The following is a 16,412-nucleotide window of genomic DNA, read 5'->3' as shown; positions in this document are numbered from 1 at the left end:
TACAACTGGCGTCTGCTAAACTGTGGTTAGAGCAGGCACAGAAAAGACAGGAGGCAGTGAATGCAAAGAGAGCAGCTTTGCAAGCATTAGCTGTGAAACCTGAAGATGAGGGTGCAGTCTACTTCAGTGGTGCTGACGTTAAGAGACCAACAGCGTAGAGCAGCATTAGAGAGGGAGAGAGAGGCCAGAGAGGAGGAAGAAAAGCAGGAGCAGGAAAAGAGGGAGAGAGAGGAGGAGGATAGGGTGCGACAGGAGTTTGGGGAAGCCGCAGCAAAATATTTAAGCCCTTATAACACTAGAGCCAAAACTAAAAGGGATGAGGCGAGTGCAGCTGGTATGCCTGTCTACCCTGTCCTAGATACCTTTCCTATGGTGGAGGTTGCAAATCCCCATTTTGGTGTTGAAGGTGACCAAAGCCGTGTTATTTGTGTTTACAGGCCATGGACTGAATCTGAATGTGCAGAAGCATGTAAAGGTTTAGGAGACCCGTTGACTAATGTTGATGAATTTATCGCCCGACATAAGCAACTCTGCTCCTCATACCGCTTAAACGGTCAGGAAACAGAAGCCACTTTTAGGAAGTGTCTCACATATAACTGGGCTCGGGTGCGAGGCACCTACACAGGGAGGGATGGTAATACCGTCCTACCCTATGGCCATGCAAATTTAAGAGGCCAAGTTGATGGGGTCTATGAGCGTCTTAGAACTACCTTTAAAGCTTCTGTAGATTACAACAAAATTGCCCAATGTGTGCAGAAAGAAGGAGAGGATGTTCATGAATTCAGGGCGAGATTAGAGGAAGTTTTTAAAGAGCATAGTGGCCTTGAAGAGAGCGCGGAGAAGGCCAGCCCATATCAGCAGCAGTTAAAACATGCTTTGATGAATGGCTTCCATCCACGCATTGCTGCTTTCATCAGAAAACAAAATGTTAATCAGAACACTGACGGGTCCGTTGAATGCATGAATTGGGCCCGCCATGCGCAGGAAGTTATTAAAAATAAAAAAAAGAAGTCACAAAGCTCTGAGGCCACTGCCTTTTTAGCAGATGAAATTTTGTTTCAGAGACAGGCTGGAAGAGGGCAAAACAGAGGCAGGAGTAGAAGAAATAGAGGCTCATGGCAATTTAGGGGGAACCGTGGCAAAAGAGATGATAAGTGCTATGCATGTGGGGAAATGGGCCACCACGCAAGGGAGTGCCCTGACCGCATGCCTGAAGAGTATAGACGTCCTGATGCAAAAAACCCTTATTATAATAAATGACTAGCATCTGTTGACACTGCTAACACACATACATGTATAAATGATCCCTTAGTTTGCCAGAATTTACAACAGCCTGTGTTTCAGACTCTAGATTTAACTGAAGTATTGTTAAATCTGTCAGGGAAAGAAGTAAAACCAGTTCGCACGTTAACCGTGCAGGGTAAAACCATTCAATTTCTGTGTGATTCAGGTGCAGATAAAACTGTTTTAAAAGATCATGTGTCAAGAGTTGACCCTTCAAGTGGCACAATTTATGTGAAGTCTGCAAATGGTCAGTTAAACCAGCATAGAATCTCTAAACCAGTGTGGATTAGAGATCCTACCACAGGAGAGGCAGCTCAGGGTTCAGTTGTAATGTGCCCAACTTGTCCGGTGAACCTCTTGGGAAGAGATATGATGATGAAACTTGGAATTTCAATAATTCCAACATCCATTGGGATGATAGCTGCAGGAAAAGGAGAAACTGCTGAGACAATGGTTCACCAGGACAGTGGGGATTTGCATTATTACTGGACACTTGACCTGTCGGCCTCCAGACCAGATCAAATAAACTGTAAACTGTTAGCTGCAGCTGAGGAAATGTTGACAACCAGCCACAACACACAGGCGCCAGAAGACTTGCATGTCACACTGAGATTTAAGACCACGCCTGGGCCTGATGAGGCCTACACAGATAAAGTGCTGAAATTAGGGCCACAGAGAATCACCATAAAAGCAGTATATACTGATGGTGAAACCATGGCTGGATGTAGTGTGATCCTTTCTGAAGCTGCACAACAACTTTTTACAGGGCAGACACCACACATTTCACTGACAAAGAGTGGCACAGCTGAGTGGTCAGACTTAGCATCTTTGGTGAGACAGGGGGAGAGTGTTGGAATGTGGCAGCAAGCTGGAGGGGGTTGGGAGACAGACATGCAGCACAGCATCTTTTGTAAAAAGCTGGGATGGGTGACACATACTACACCACAAACACACTTAAAGGGAGGTGAGAATGGCACAACAGAATGATATGTTGTAGATGTCAGAGATCACCCGGAGCTTAAACAGGTCCCAGAGAAGCTCTGGTCTACTGGGAAGACTGATGTGGGGTTAATGACTACAGCGAGTCCAGTAGTAATAAAGCCCAAAACGTCTTTTAGGCCAAGAGTGAAGCAATATCCCTTGAAGCCTGATGCAGTGGAAGGCATTAAACCAGTAATAGAGGATATGATTAAAGCAGGGATACTAGTTGAAGCTCCACAGGCAGTATGTAACACACCCATCTTCCCAGTTAGAAAGGCTGATTCACAGTCGTGGCGCATGATTCAAGACTTAAGAGCTGTAAATCAGGCAGTGGAGAGTATAGCTCCATGCGTCCCCGACCCCCACACCTTGTTAAATCAGCTTAAGCCAGACAAAACACACTTCACTGTGGTAGATTTAAGTAATGCTTTCTTTTCCATACCAATGCATGAGAATTCACAAGGCTGGTTTGGTTTCACGTATCAAGGCAAAAAATACACATACACCAGATTGCCGCAAGGTTTTTGTGATAGTCCTACAATTTTCACACAGAATATTACAAATTGTCTGTCTGATTTTGTAATTCCATCACATTCACAGATATTGGTATATGTCGATGATATTTTAATTGCCTCCAATTCAGAGGAGAATTGTAGAGATATATCATTGGCATTGCTGACTCACTTAGCTGAAACAGGTAACAAGGCCTCACTTTCAAAGCTACAGTGGGTAAAGACAGAAGTGAAATTTTTAGGACATCTGCTTAGTGCAGCAGGGAAGAGCATACACCCAGAGAGGAAAACAGCTATTTTGGCAGCACCTAGGCCAGAGACAAAGAAACACATGATGCAATTCCTAGGTTTGCTAAATTTCTGTCGATCATGGATGCCCCATTACGCTGAAGTTGCGCAGCCATTACTAGATATGATGTACAGTAAACCTTTGGCTATGTCAGAAAGTTTGAGTTGGACCCCTGAGGGGGAGCAAGCTCTGTGCATGCTGAAACAGATGCTGACAGGAGCATCAGTTCTAGGACTTCCAGAGTATAACAAGCCTTTTGTTCAAACTGTTGACTGTAAAGGACATTTTATGACGTCCATGTTAGCACAAAAGTGTGGAGGTAGGATGAAGCCAGTAGCTTATTATTCTAAGAGGCTGGATCCAGTGGCTTGTGCCTTACCTCACTGTGTGCGATCTGTGTGTGCAGCTGCCGAAGCCGTAAAGTGTTCTGGTGAAATTGTTTTGTTTCACCCTTTGACCCTGCTAGTTCCACATGAGGTGGATGTTTTATTGCTGCAGACTAAAATGACATTCTTGTCACCTGCAAGACACTTATCTTTAATGTCATTGTTGCTCTCCCAGCCACACGTAACTATTAAACGGTGTACAACTTTGAATCCCTCTACACTGTTGCCCACAGAGGAAGAGGGTACACCACATGTGTGTCGTGAGCATGTGGAAACACAGTGTAAACCTAGAAGTGATTAACGGACATACCACTCACTGAGGGCAAGGTTTGGTTTGTTGATGGTTCAAGTTTTAAAACGGCAGAGGGAAAGACTAAAACAGGCTTTGCTGTTGTGGATGATGTAAAGGTCATCCGTGCTGGGCAGTTATCACATTCCATGTCTGCCCAAGCAGCTGAGATAGTGGCTCTGACGGAAGCCTGCAAAGCAGCTGAGGGGCAGGCAGTGACTATATATACAGACAGTCAATATGCCTATGCCACACTTCATTTCTTTGCCGCTCAGTGGTCAAGACGAGGCATGACAACATCAACAGGGAAACCTGTGGAGCACGCAACACTTTTACAGGACCTGTTGAAAGCAGTCTTACTGCCCAGTAAAGTTGCGGTTTGTAAATGTGCAGCACACACACGTGGCACTGACCCCATTGTGTTAGGTAATGCCTTTGCAGATAAAATTGCAAAGGAAGCAGCCCTTGGAACACATGGGGTTCATATTCTGGCATCTCAGGAGCAAACTATACCCATTACACATGATGTGTTAGCAGACATGCAGTCACACTCACCTCCAGCTGAGAAGCAGCTGTGGCTCACTAAAGGAGCGAGCCTGAGAGGTGATGTCTACTATCTTTGTGATAAACCTATATTGCCTAAGAACTTATATAGGACTGCTGCAATTTTGAGCCATGGGCTCTGCCATGTCTCCACAGCCGGGATGGTGGCAGCAGTCGAATGGCAGTTTTTCACACTGGGATTCAATGCTTATTCAAAACATTTTTGTAAAGCATGTTTAATATGTTGTAAACATAACGCTCAGGGGAACCTCAGACCTAGAAGAGGAAGGTTTCCCAGACCCAGCTACCCATTTGAAGTAATCCATATGGATTTCATTGAGTTGTCTAACTGTAACACCTACAGGTACTGCCTGGTAATTGTGTGCCCGTTCTCAAAGTGGGTTGAAATTGTCCCCACTAAGAAAGCAGATGCTATTTCAGTGGCTAAGGCAATATGCAAAAATGTGATCCCAGAGCATGGGATCCCCCAGACTATTTACAGTGACAATGGTCCTCATTTTGTGAATGAAGTAATTGAAAAAATGTCACAACATCTGGGGATAACACTGAAAAACCACTGCTCATACCACCCACAAAGTGCAGGGCTGGTTGAAAGGACTAATGGCACAGTAAAGCTGAGGCTCAGGAAAACAATGGAGGAAACAGGCAGAACATGGGTAGACTGCATTGAGCTGGTGAAAATGTATATGAGAATTACGCCGACTGATAATGGCCTAACTCCCTTTGAAATAATATATGGCAGGCCATTTAGAGTTCCAGTGTTTTGTACTGATAATGATAAAGCAGAAGAAGAAAACACACTAGCAGACTGGATGATTAAAATGCTGAAAAGCAAAGAAGTCATGAGTGCAAATAATCTGCCAGATGATTCTGTTTCTGTACAGGACGAACGTCTGAAGCCAGGAGACTGGGTGCTGATAAAGGTCATAAAGAGGAAGTGCTGGTCGAAGCCACGGTGGGATGGACCGTACCAGGCTCTGCTGACAACACCAACAGCTGTGAAAATCGCAGAGCGACCCACCTGGATACACCAAAGCCACTGCAAAAAGGTGACACACATCCAGGCCAGCTCGGAGTAAGTGGCAGGAAGACCGGGTACAAAGGGAGGGAAAGCCTCAGGGCCCTTTGTCTCAATCCGGTGAAGAAACCAACTGAGCCACAGGTACTCATCAGAATGGCTGGAAAAGTGTTGTCTACCCTGCTGGGTGTAATGGCTTTGATGTCGTCATGGTCAGCAGTGGAGACCCTGTATGTCCAAGGAAACCACACCCAATACCCTCATGGCTATTCTACAAACTTTTGGTGGCAGTTTATGAATACAACTGCTCACTTGAACAATAGGACGGACTGCTATGTGTGTGCTCATATGCCATTGTCCGCATATACATCTGGATTGTGGCCGTACAGCATAACAGAGGACAGAAGTTGGTGTTTGTTAGGCTTAGCAACTCATCCTGGCTACAGAGTCCTCTGGTCCAAGGCCAACTATAGTACACCTCTGAACATCACCTGGAGTAAGTCGCCACTTCTGAACGTGAATTGTTCTGGACAAACTGACTTATCGGCCTGGCCTCAAGTGTCAGACCCACTGCCAGATATAATATTGTTGAACAAGCTGAATGCAGCTCAACTGCCGGTGTGTGTGATGAACAATGGAACACTGTCAGTGGGAGCTGCTGCTTAAACTTATGTGGAAAGATATACACCTACTGCCCTCCAGAGAATGAGAGCAGGTGTATGAAATGCTTGACCAGTGCGAAGTGTGCTGAGAGCTTGACATTGAGGAGGACTGAATGCAAGTTCGACCTGGCGTACAGAATACCAGTAGAAGCAAAGAGGCAGAATTGGACAGGCTGTGCAAGGACAGCGCCGAGCAGTAAAGGAACAAGAGTGTTGGCTGATTGGTATTTCATGTGTGGACATAAAGCCTATCTATCACTCCCTGAGGGATGGGGAGGATTGTGTGCCTTGGTGAAGTTATCGGATCATGTCTTCTTCATGGACAGAGTTGAACATCACCCTAGCAACCAACGGAAGCGTGAGGTGGATATAGCCTCACCAAACTCTTTTGGAGTGACAGTAGACACTGGAGTGCCACGGGAATTCCGCATTTGGGGTGGAGGAGCTAAGTTCTTCCAAAGTCTGATCCCAAACATTGGAGTTGCAGAGGTGCGGGATCACGTGGAGATCAACCGGTATGCCCTACTGCGACACATTAATCTTACTAAGAAGCTGGGAACAGCCTTAGCAGAGGAGCAAAAGGCCATCAGAACGATGGTTCTGCAGAACAGGCTGACCCTGGACTTGATAACAGCATCACAAGGAGGAGTGTGTAAGTTGATTGGAGAGACATGTTGTACGTTTATCCCGGATGGATACACGACTGGAGGAGACATCTATGAAGCACTGCAGAACTTAACACTTTTACCAACTACATACTGTTGCAACAGAGTGACATGGATGTTAAGGCTAATGTGTGTGTATGAAATGAAGCCTACACTGAAAATGTTGACAAGTGGTGTAGAGCTGATGATATATATATATGCCGTATAGCCTTAAAAAATGACAAAACAGGGTGGAGATGATGGGTTTAGATTTTATTATTGTCATTTGTATTAAGAAATATTAAACCATATATGCTTAGAGGTATATAATCAATTGTGTAGTGATAGGATGTGTGATCTTCAGTAGGCTGTAAAAGGCTTTGTGTGCATTCCAGGGTGTTCTGGTATTCAAACCCACATCCTGGGAGCATGGGAGAGGTCGTACCTTGTTTTATTGTTTTATGGTAGGATAAACGTATCTATGTCTGTTTTAGGCTAAGTGCATTTTGTTTAGATGAACTGCTGGACTTCCAGGCCAGTAGGTTTAGGAAGTCATTAATGGGTTCACACACACACACACACACACACACACACACACACACACACACACACACACACAGTGTATTCTTTGTTCACATGCATACCTATGTTATATGTTAATGACCCTATGCATATTTATGTAACCACAATAAAAGGAGTGCTATGGGGAACCTGGCTGAGAGTCTGACGGAGGTCAAGTGGGTGGAACGACACTTGGCTCCAGAAAGGCCTCCCCGTGCACGGAAACACAAGAACTTTGCCTACTTGTGTCTTGTTCTTTGCTGTGTAGCAAATTGTCCTGAACGTTCCAGCGAGTAGGTTTATGCTATAAACCTATCACAAAGTTTCCAGTTAAACCAAGTAGAAGATGAAACATGGAGCTGATAAAGTGTAACACGATTTTGTCATGAAGAGGCTTCCTGCTCTGCAGCAAATTGTTACCTTCAGTTTGGATTAAGGACACAGCTCCACTAAAAACAACTTCCACTAACACACTGAGTGTTTCTGTGATCTGCAGTGGAACCAGTTTAGAGTGTCACTACAATAAAAACTACAATAGAAACTACAATAGAAACATCATTGAATGTTGCGCTCAGTAACAGGACAGAAAGCCTCCAACAAACATTTCTACATGTTTCTAAATTCCAGACTCCATTTCTGCTTTTGTTTAATACCAGCTTCCTCACAAGGTTTTACTTCTCTGTCCTGACCTCAGCATTAAATGATCACATGATTGTCTCCAGTAGAAACAGCAGAAATCTGCTGCGCCGTAGTTTCCAGTAACAGACTCACAGCTGGACCAACAAAGAGGTTAGATTTAAAGGTGAGGAGCTCAGTGCTGTTTGATAAACTGCTCGGTCCTCATGTTTTTAATCAGATAGGTCTGTACATGTGACATCATGTTTTTTTCATACTGTCAAACCTGCTGCTAAACAAACTTAGGAAGTTTAACTTTGTTATTTCTGCTTCAGACATTTTTATTCTGAAAGAGTTTGATGATGTTTGTTGTTTCTGAATTATGTCACAAACTCTTGTTCTTCTCCATGAGGATTCACTCTGTGAACTCTTCACTTTATGGAAAACTTGGGTAATGATCCTCTTCCTCCTGGAGAGTCTTCCTCAAGTGGCTTATGTTGTGATAAAGGCTTTTTCTTCAGAATTTAGATAGAATTTTTTTTAACATGCAAATATAACTGAAGAGAAAAGAAATAATCAAAGCAAAACTTCAAAAACATCAAGTTTTCATGCATATCCACATGTCTACACAGTGTGTTTGCTTTAAAAGGAGTAGGATGAAGTTTACACTATACCTTTTCCTTCCCCCTTATTTCAAATTGCATTACTTACAAATCAATATTCAGAATTCACCAATGTATGATCCATACATGTTTAACTATCTACAAGTCTGCACTCATATACAACACATAAACATACACACATAAAACAGTGTCATCACAAAAACCAAAACAACAATAAACTACATGTTTACATAAACTAGCACCCTGTGGTTAACACAGTTAATCTCTGAGTTTATTTTATATCTATGTGACAAAAACCTTAATGAGCACTTTAAGCTTGGGTTACTCAGGCCTTGATCTATAAAAATGAGGACAAGGCTTCAATAGAGCACAAGAGACAACTCAGTCACTGAGAGGAACATTTCCTATATTTCCTATATTCATGCATTTTTAACAACCGTGTGAGTTTTTGTATGGATGTACTTTTCTTGATCTCACCTGTACAGATGTTCCACACACTAACTCCTGTGACTATAATGCAGTGATATTTTACATTTTTTCTTTCTACTGGCTTGCTGAACAGAGGTATTCCTCTCAGATGATGAGTATTTGGTCTTATTTGGATAAAGTTCCGAATGTTGTGGAGTAAAGATTTATTTGCTGCTTTGTACAAATTTAGTGCAGTTCTGAGGTCAACCAAATCTTTACATTTGAGAATATTTAATTTGATAAAAAGTGGATTTGATGGTTTTATAGTAGTTTTATTTATTATTCTTATTACTCTTTTTTGCAGAATGTATATTGGATGGGTGTGTGTTTACCATGAAAGGATCCTGGATCATCTACATGTGTCTTCTGTGGACGTCCAGGCCTTTCTCTGGTCTTTTCTTCTGTGAATGGACCAAACTGTTGATGTGTCCTCTCCTGATGTTCCTGCTCTCTCTCTGATGGATCTGATTGGCTGTTTCATTCAGAGCTGCTTTCACAGGAGGTCAGGGCGTCACACAAACAGCTTTAACTGCACAACAACACACTTTAAAACATCGCCACACCTCTTTCGGAGCTTCATTGATATAAAGAAGTGTCCTACATCTGTCTGTGAAACAGCTGTGATAGAAATGTCTGATTACCTCGAGTCTGTTGAAAAGGTGGGAGGAGAAAACAGCTGAAGTATTAAAAACTGCATCACTGTCTAAAAATACATGAACTGAACTTGATTCTTTTAAAATCCTCTAAATGTTTCTTTCAGGCTGTAAAAACTTTATTTTTACTCCATTAGAGTCTTGTACTAATGATAAACATTTTAACAATTTAGCTGATAAAATGTTATTTTATTATTTTAATAATAATTCCTGAATCTGCTCAGTGAAAAATAAAAGAGGAGAAATGAGGCCAAGTTACTGATTGTTTCTGACAGTCACGCAGTCACAAACATCACTGTGACATTACACTCGTTCAAAAACAAAGTGCTCTTATTGTGAAAATCTGCCTCCCCCTTCCCACCTGTGCTGAGTTTCAGGAAGCAGCTCACCTGTGTGTCCGTGTTTAGTGTCCAGCTGTGGAGTGGAGCTTGTTGTTGGTGTGAAGAAACTGTAAGTTTGCTTTGTTTCCTCCTTTAACAGTTTGTCTTTAGGAATTTTACTAGTGATGGCCAAATGAAGCTTTCTGAAGCACTGAAGCTTGTATTGAAAAACGGTTCATTACTCGAAGCTTTTCAACACAGTCCTCTCTGGTGACATCTGGTGGCCAAAAATATGAAGAGCAGCTTGAATCCACAAAATAAAACCAACTGCTTCATAATGATTGCCCAATCTACAGAGTGGAACTCTGTCTGATATTGGGCTGCTGTTGTGTTGCTTTGAACGCGTGTTTTTTGGTACTTATGCATTTAATCTCTAGACGGGTATATTTATAAATAATATTATATTAGGGGCATTTTTTTTTCATATACATATTTTTGACCTGGGGGTAGAATTGATTGTGAAATGGAAAGGGAAATGCTCATGAACTTGCAAATTAAAAACATGAGGCATTTAAGGAAACCCTTTTTCATTTTTATTTAAGAAGAAAATTAGTTTCACTGTCCGATGGCCGAACCTGTTCCTTTTCGTGGAGATAATTTATCCTGCCTTAAGGAAAATCCCTTCACATGGCACAGATGAGGCCAGAGTGCAGAGAAACTGGTAGAGATGCAGTTATGGCTCCACTAACTATCAGCTAAAGAGAATAAATAAATTAAATTGCTGCACATTTTGTAGACTAACATTTTAAGATTGTTTTTTTAAATAAAATATTTCTTTGTATAACATTAAATGTTACGAGTCAAATGGAAGTTATTTAATGATATTTATATTATGAAAAGCAGATTTTTTACATTTTAAGTTTTTCCCGTTTTCAGATAAAATAAACACGCACAAAACAAAAGCAAACACTCCCACACAACAGAACCAAATCTCTCAGTGGAATGATCAGTGGTTCGCTATCTGTCACCATCAAAACACTCCACAAATCCCGCAAATGATTCACTTCCTTCCATTTGAATCAGGTACCGAAGCAGTTACGTGCGTAATGAAGCTTCGGATGTCACTGGTCACGTGACTTTTGCCAAACGAAGCAAGCCTCGACACAGTGCTTCTGAACCAGTGTGTTGTTTTTTTCGACACACGCTCCGGAGCGTCAGCTTCAAGCGGGCCATCACTAAATTTTACTGTTTGTTCAGCTCATGTTTGAATTCTTCACACAACAAACTGTGTGTTTTTATCGGGGGTGGCTGTGGCTCAGGTGGTAGAGTAGATGAGCTACTGATTGGAAGGTTGGTGGTTCGATCGTTGGCTTCCCAGTCTGCCAAATATCCTTGGGCAAGATACTAACCCTAAGTTGCCCTCATTGGAGTGCGTTCGTCAGAGTGTGAATGTTAGTTTGCACTTGAGTTTAGAAGTGCTTGTGTGAATGAGGCATGTTGTATACAGCGCTTTGAGTACTCCGGGAGAGTAGAAAAGCGCATTAAAGTCAGTGAGTAATGTTTTCCTGGCTTACATCAGCTGTGGGCAGCTTAGTTCCAGAGCAACAAACTGTGTGTGTTTTAGGGAAAAACAGCTAATAAACTGTTGGCTAAATGACAGGAGCAGATAATAAGGATTAGATATAATGCTGAATAACTAGATGCTGATAGTCTGTGACGTAACTCCCAGCAACATCACCTCATTTACCCATCGTAGCTTAACTAGCAGAGCAGCTAGCAGTTATGAACTCTGTGTAAGCAGTCAGCTTGGTCCTGGTGGTCACCTGGTGTCATGTTTGCAGGTTTAGATTTGTTTACATGTTCCAGATGTGTCCACATAATTATTCATTTCAGTGAGTTTCTGACATAATGTGATCAGATCAAATGGCTGTCATGGAGTCACCACTTTATTTCTGAATCACTGAAATTTTTCTCTCCGGTTGAAATTCTCAGTAAACTCATTTATTGAGTTAATATTTTATCAAAGGATATTTATGTCAAAACAAATTCTTTGTATGTGGAATTCAGCAGCTGCGTGTACAAAGAAGCCATCGCACACATGTGAGTGTCTGCTTTGGACGCGCTGTTACAGTTTCACGCTCTCTTTGCTTGGAGAGAAGCATGCACTAATAAACCCGCTTTGGATTGGAGCCCAAAGCAGGACAGGATTCTAATGTGATTCACTTGTGTGTCACTTTGATTGACACTTCAGGTTACTGTGTTAAACTGAACTACACTGTGGCAGCAAAAAAGAGGCCGTTTTAAACTATTTGTTTACAATTTGAAAAATAACATTTAATATAAAAAATTAATAATAATAAATAAAGTTATTGTTTGCTGTGAAGCAGTGGAAATACTGACAACATAAACACAATAAATTAAACAAATTGACATAATTTACATCTATGGCAGTTAAAAAGCCTTTGGTTTAAAATATTTAAAATAAATAATCTAGTTATTGTATGTTATTTATTTCCTTTATTTATTGTTGTTCCTTTTGGGGTATGAACTAAGTTACATTCTGTGTTGCGCACAGGCCCCGTTAAGTGACACAAAGGGAAGTTAAGAAAGCATGTGCAAAGAAGCTAAGCCGTAATTTAACTAAGTCACAAGAAAGATTAAATAAGCTTCTTCAAAGTGAAAGGAAGCTGTAAAGAAGAAGAAGAAGTTGGGAATTGTTTTTTGTTAAGTTTTTGTTTCTGAAGCAGACTCATTCCCTCACGGCTACATGCAGCTAGCGAGGTATGTTTAACTGTGTTTTGTTTATCGCACATTTATTAACTTTCGTTTAAATTTTATTTGTAATATTTATGTTTAGTCATTCTGTACATTTATGTAATGACAGTTTGACGGTGAATTTTATGGTGGTTCGGAGAAGTGTGACGAAAGAATAAATCCATCTGTGAATGAAGAACCGTGGTGTCGTGTATTACCTGGAGGGAGTGATACGCTTCAAAGGCAGGTTCTGAAGCCTCTGCACTGCTGTGCCATCAATCTGTTGTACAGTATTTGCGGTTTACCTCTCAGACTGACTGAAGTCCAAGAAGATGATGGAGGAAGAGGAGGACAGAGCAGAGTCTGCAGGATCCAGCTGTCCGTCTGTGATGCATGACCGCTCCAAAGGCCTAAATCCACTCTTCAGTGCTGAACCTGAACCAACGAGGTCAGAGAGCTGAACTCACTGAGTTAACAGAAATAATTCTGCACTGACATTATAATTAGTGTTTATTCTGGTTGATTTTCTGACTGTGTTTGTGAGCTGAGAGGAAATGAAAATGAATTTGTAACAAAAATCAGTTTTGTCCAGTTTTCCTTTAAAAAGCTATAATCTAATCTAAGAGGACTGTTACTGACAGGAAACAGCTGCATTATCTGCAGTCTGTGTGATCAGAGCTGCTTCGATGACTTTCATCATGTTTGTGTCTGCAGAGGTCAGAGATCACAGTCTGCAGGGTCCAGCTGTCCGTCTGTGAGGAGTGACTGGTCCAAAGGTTACCCTCCATGTTTCACTAATAAACCTGGACCAACGAGGTCAGAGAGCTGTGATGACTCCTTTACATGTTTGTCTTTTCCTGGATAAATATGACCTGAAACATCCTCAGATTGTTACAAAGATTCATTAAAAAGAAAACAATGAAAGAGAAAAGATCAAAATGTTAGACTTGGTCATTTGCTGTTTGAGGACAGTGATGCTCATATCTGTGGGGAAAGTGTGACCTGAGTGGGTTCATGTTTGTCTTTAAAGAGCTGCTCTGATTCTCTTTGCGTCTGATCTGTTAAACAGTCTGAGAGGTCACAAAGAGACCCAGCAGCTAAAGCCTGGATCATACTGGCTGCTGTTAATGAGAACACTGAACAACAGTGGTGTGGATGTAGTGTTACCTTTGCTCTAATTCATTCCAAAGATTTTCTGTCAGGTTGAGGTCTGGGGTCCGTTCTTCGTACCTCGCTTACTACATCCAAGATCAAATGACACATCCAAGATCAAATCATTGCGCTAACTTTGAGCTCGCTAATCCGGTTCTCCGAACACACCTGTTGTTGACGATTAGTATAGCTGGATGAAGTAATCTGAGATCACTGGGTGGCTTAAAAGGGGCTACGCATCGATAGTAGAAACATTGATCGGCAACTCTGTGATTGGTCGGCGAAGATGTCGAAGGAGCGCGCTCAGTATTTTACGGCAGCAGAGCAAGAACTCTTGATTGAGGGATATCAGGAGTTTCAGAGTTTAATTAAAATGCAAGGGAACACTGCAAAGGCTGCAAAAGCAAGGAGAGAGGGCTGGCAGAAAGTTGCTGACAAATTAAACTCGTAAGTAATTTATTATATTATATTATATTACATTATATCATATTATATTATATTATATCATATTATATTATATTACATTATATCCTCTTTCACATTAGAGCCACAACAGGACCCACTAGAACATGGGAACAAGTAAAAGTGAAATATAAGAATATTCTACAGAATGGTAATATTTATCACTTATATTGCTTTTAGTCTCCTGAAAAGAGACCCTGAAATAATCTGTTTGTTTGTTTATAACAGCAACCAAGAAAAGGGCAGAGCAAATAAAGACAGGTGGTGGTCCTGCACCCCTCGTCACACCCGGCAGAGGAGCTGGCCCTAGGGTTGAATGCCACCAGACCCATTGTTGAGGGCATCCCTGGGGCAGCTCTTCCTTAGACCAGCAGCCGGGGTGCAGTAGCAGCACCTTCATAACTGGTGCTATTTGTACAATGTAAAATATTTGGTTGTTGCCTTAATTAAAATGCTTTTTGTACTGTGACATTTATTGACATTGTGGGGGTTTTTTTGTGTAGTTTTACATAACACTCCATCACTTCTACCTGTTCCCATGCAAGGTGTGACTGAAGCATGCACAGTAAGTTGGGAGATATATATATATATCTATATATCTATAGAGAGAGAGAGAGAGAGAGAAAAAAAGAAAGTAAATAATACCCTCACGGGAGAATCGATATCTCTCTATGAGCACACCGTCGCGCTGAGCTAAAGGATCCTGTCTATCCCGCAATATCCGCTAAATTCTGTAAACTCTCCTTATCAATCTTGCACCTTCCTTGCTCGCGTACAAACGGACAGGACATGGCTGTGACAGACTTCCCAAATCCACCTTCGCTTTTATAGCCGTGGTCTCTCATCTTGATTGCACGTAGTAATTTACTATTACTACCCTAAAATATGAATTACATCTGACATAATCTACTACATGACATAGAATGATTAATAGTACATTTCCTTTTTTTTCGAAATGACCTGTATGTATCTGTATGAAATCAATAAAAGAATCAAATGCTGCATTATCTTTAGTTACATTGATAATATTTATTTATGGTAAAACAGTGGAGAAATATCGCTATTGCTTTCGTATAAATGCAGCGGACATACCTGAGTGGCCGCGATCTAATCTTGTTTACATAAAGTAAGCCTGCTCCCGAGCAGGTTTACGCTCACGGATCTGTTGCTATGACAGCAAGTCCCGGATGAGCTTCGGAGAACCAAATGATCCAAGATCACGCAAAATCGTCAACAATCAAATCCAGCTAACTTACTTAGCGAGGTACGAAGAACGGACCCCAGGACTCTGTGCAGGCCAGTCAAGTTCTTCCACACCAAAGTATGAAGAGTTCCTTTGACTGGAGTTAAGGGGCCAAGCCCAACTCCACAAAAAGAACCCCACACCACTAGGGATGGGTATCGTTTAGGTTTTATCCGATACCGGTGCCAAATCGGTACTTTTGAAACGGTGCCGGTGCTTAAAGAATGGAGAACACAAACTTTGTCCAAAAACCTCTTATGTTTTTATTTTTAGCGGTCTCTTTTTTTCTGCAAAATAATAAGAACCGTGCCAACATATAAACATCATCTGTGCAAAGATTTATGTTTTTAAACTGAAACAGTGAAAAATTACAGCGCTGTAAATACATGAATATTCAGACGTGGTAGAAAAATGTCCAATTTTTGCACACAATTGGACACCATGCTAGTTGAATTTTTTAGGTATTTAAGAGCAGAAATTAATTAATTTTATTAACATGCCTAAAAATGCTTTTTTTTAAATACATTTTTGAAGAATTAACCATACATTTACATGGTAATGGGCCTTTTCTGCGCATGGAGCGCTTAATTGGCCTATGGCCCTTTAAACTCTGAGGGGCTGTAACTTTGGTTTCTTTTGGTCAATTTGCATGATTGACACCTCTTTTTAATTGTTTGAGCCAATAGAGTCACAGTAACAATGCCACGTTCACGTTACTTCAACCAATCAGACGTTCCAAGGCCAAAACCCACGTGGGCCCAAATTTACTGCATGTGACATCTGTCCAGTCACGTGTCTATAGGTGGGTCTAAAATGGAGGTTGTTGACGGAAAATGGCTCTGATGCGGCTAGGTAGGCGTGGTAATTGCTGATAATCATGTGGCTACCGGCTACCGGCGAAAATAACGGAGGAAATCTGGACGGTAAGCCAA

General features: G+C 41.6%; 1 long non-coding RNA gene across 1 annotated transcript; it reads left to right on the top strand.

The window, feature by feature from the left end:
* The first annotated feature begins 11,457 nt into the window (after positions 1-11,457).
* Positions 11,458-13,528, top strand: LOC120438054. The gene is made up of 3 exons (XR_005611627.1): positions 11,458-12,650; positions 12,754-13,071; positions 13,338-13,528. It is a non-coding gene; the product is annotated as an uncharacterized LOC120438054 (long non-coding RNA).
* The last annotated feature ends 2,884 nt before the right edge of the window (positions 13,529-16,412 follow it).

Source organism: Oreochromis aureus, linkage group 3 (genome assembly GCF_013358895.1).
Source record: "Oreochromis aureus strain Israel breed Guangdong linkage group 3, ZZ_aureus, whole genome shotgun sequence".
In the NCBI taxonomy this organism is placed as follows: domain Eukaryota; kingdom Metazoa; phylum Chordata; class Actinopteri; order Cichliformes; family Cichlidae; genus Oreochromis; species Oreochromis aureus.
This window is presented reverse-complemented; position numbering and strand designations above follow the sequence as displayed.